We start from the raw sequence: 3,365 nt of genomic DNA on the forward strand, positions 1-3,365 counted from the left end.
TTCTAGGGCCACACCCAAGGGATATGGAGGTTCCCAGGCTAGGGGTCCAATCTGAGCTGTAGCTGCCAGCCTACACCACAGCCACAGCAACACTGGATCCAAGCCACATCTGTGACCTACACCGCAGCTCATGGCAATGCCGGATCCTTAACCCACTGAGCAAGGCCAGGGATCGAACCTGTGTTCTCATGGATGGTAGTTGGGCTCACTAACCCCTGAGCCACGATGGGAACTCATTTTGTTTTCAAATGGATGTCATAGCATACCAACCATATCCTTCTTTCAGGATCAACACTGTCATTCCCCCACATTCTGGGAGCTCTCAGCTGAGCTCCTCTCCAAGAACTGGCAACAGCTAAAGAGAGCTGCACCCACCAACGTCACCCTCCCTACCCTGTGGCAGAATATTTGACTTGGGGGAAGCAGGCGTGGTTTACGAGGGTCCAACACCCCTGCCTCAGGGCACAACAACTCTGAAGGACCATCTGATGGTCCAAACTTTTCCTAAGATTGGTTGAGGCCTTTGCTGTAATTACATGACAGTTCAATTTCTCCCTAGACAGTTCAATTTCCCCCATCATCTCTTACAGTTATTGTTCCTGAGAGAACTCTCTCAGCAAACCTCCTGCACACAAGTCTAAGAATTTCAGAATCTATTTCCCAGGGAACCTGACGTGCCATAAAGTACCAGAAGGGGCCCAAGAAAACAGACTTCAGCCAGCTGGCAATGCTGACTCCATCGTTGGTGGGAGATGAAGCGTTAATAGCCCTTGGCATGTACTTTCAGTACAGTTGTTAAAAATTTTACCAGTGGTGAACTAGGATGGCGTACTGGTGGGAGGAAATTGTACTAGCAAGTATCATATATCTGGCATGGGGGAGTTTTGTGGTAAATGGTCATCGCAAGGACTTTGGAATGAATGGCTATTGCTAGGAGCAATCTATGCGTTGGAGACTGTCAATAAAAGGCTGAAGGCAACTACCCATCATTATAAGCAAAGTATAAAAGCCAGACAGGGGCCTCCTTGGCAGTATTTAAATGACTCTCATCTCCTGCAGCAGGAAGGCAGAAAAAATCTGAGGATCCGGGCCAGGATTTAAATATAAAAGTAGCAGAGCTCCATGGAGATTGAAATTTCACCTGGATAGTTCTACACTAAGATCATGGTCCTGATTGGGAAGGAGTGGGACCCTAAGAGTTAAGATGAGGAATCTAAATCTTCATATTCTGCTAGACTCTTTGGACCAAGAAAAAAGACCCATGCCTTCTTGTTAAAGGCTAGCTCTTCCTCCTTACATGAAGATGAGGCAGAGCCTTTGACCTTGCAAGGCAATATGCTTCCTGCATAATCTACCACACATCCCCTTGTAAGAATCATCAGAAGAATAACTTAGGGTCCAGTCACAAAATAACCCAGCCAAGGGAAGTACAGGGATTGTAAAGCAAGAAAAACGATTATACACCTAAAGAGTTGAAAGATGTAGCCAACAATTACTGCCAAGAGCCAGCAAAATATAACGGGACTGGATTCTTGGAGGTGTTGGATTAAAGGGGATGGAATATAATCCTAGATAAAGGATAGTTTACAGATACTGGAACACTAACCCTTGATACAGGATTTAAGACCATGGCAAGGGCCTTGGGGAACATGTCAACACTGTGGGGCAAAGGATAGAGGAAGGGAGTGAAAGTCCCGGAAAGTGGGTATATTGAAGTGGACACATTATGCAATGTCAGAAGACCTGTCAGCTTATTATTTTCTGTGAGAAAGTTCAGAGGACATTGCATTTGCCAAAGAAAATGGGATGTGCAGAGGACACAAGCATTGTTAAGAATCTCAGTGGTGTTTAACCTCTATAGAGTAGGACTGATTTTGGAGGATACAGTTGAAAAATTGCACAATGCTGATAGACTCCTGAAAAAATAGAGGCCAGGTGATAGCACTTCACTATCCAAAGCAAAGTGAGCTCAATTACTATAAAGAGTGGCCAGGTTGGAGGGTGAGGAGTGGCATGCTTCACATAGTGTTGTGGAGATAGCTAATGGAATGAAGCATTTTCAGGGTCAAAACTGAACAGGCAACAAGGTTATTTCTCAATCTGTGTAACAAAAAGAAACGAAAGTTAAGGGCTACTGCTACAATAAAATGTCAGAATCCCTTGCCGAGTTTCTGGACCAGATTTCAGATTTCAACCCAGAGACCGCTGACTTAAAGCCAGGCTGGATTTCATGAGCAAAGGATATTGCAAGATCACAGCAAGTACAATCATAATGCTTTTCCCAGGCCTTCTCCAGAGGGATCTACAATCACTATGCACTGAGGAGAGGAAAATAAGCAAGCATTCAAGAACCATTTGTTGACATTGGTACCTGGCTCACAGTAGGTCAACTAAATGTATGGACCCAACCAGTGATTATTTCTCCAGTCTCTGAGTGTATAATTGGAATTTGGGGTTGACAGAATCTTTATATTGGTTCCTTAGCCTGTGAGGTAAGAATTCCTATAACGGGAAAGGCTAAGTAGAAGCCTCTGATACTGTCCCTCCCACCATGGACAAGATATTAGATCAAAACCAACATTGCATCCTTGGGGAATAGATTAGTATCAGGCTTCACAACCTAAAGGATATAGAGGTGGCAGTTACTGCTCTACTCACATTTAATTCACCATCCTGGCACCTACAGAAGCCAGATGGACCCTATAGTATGACAGTGGATGACCACACACTCAACAAAGTAGTAGCCCCAATTGTAGCGTGGTACCAAAACCAGTATCTTTGTAGAGTGGATAAGCCTGGTTATCTAATACACTGTATACAATCATTGATCTGCATTTGGGATAAGCAACAATACAGACTGGCGATCTTGCCCAGGGTCATGTTAACTCTTTCCTTATCCTATTATCGTGACCTGGCTGGTTTTGGGCACTGCAAAGAACCACACATTTCTTTGGCTTTATTGGTGACATTGCTCAGGTCAGATGAGCAAGAAGTGCCAAGTATTTGGGGGACCTTGGTAAGACACATGAACTCCAGAAAGTGGAAGATACCTCTAAAGAAGATTCAGGGACTTCCATATCAATGAAGTTTTCTGGAGTCCAGTGGTTTGGGGCATGGTGGGACATCTCCTTCAAGGTAAAGAACAAAGTACCATAAATTGCCCCTTCCACCACTACTGAGGAAGCACACCTGGTCGTCCTCTTTAGGTTCAAAAAGTAGCCTGTTACACAGTTGGTAATAATGCTCTACCCAAATGTTCATTGCTATGTTCAAAACTTAATTATTCATAAATTATTTATTTATAAAAATAATAATTATTTTATTCATGGTTTTGTGTCCAGGAACCCAGAAATTTTTCAGCTAGT

Source organism: Sus scrofa, chromosome 13 (assembly GCF_000003025.6).
Source record: "Sus scrofa isolate TJ Tabasco breed Duroc chromosome 13, Sscrofa11.1, whole genome shotgun sequence".
In the NCBI taxonomy this organism is placed as follows: Eukaryota; Metazoa; Chordata; class Mammalia; order Artiodactyla; family Suidae; genus Sus; species Sus scrofa.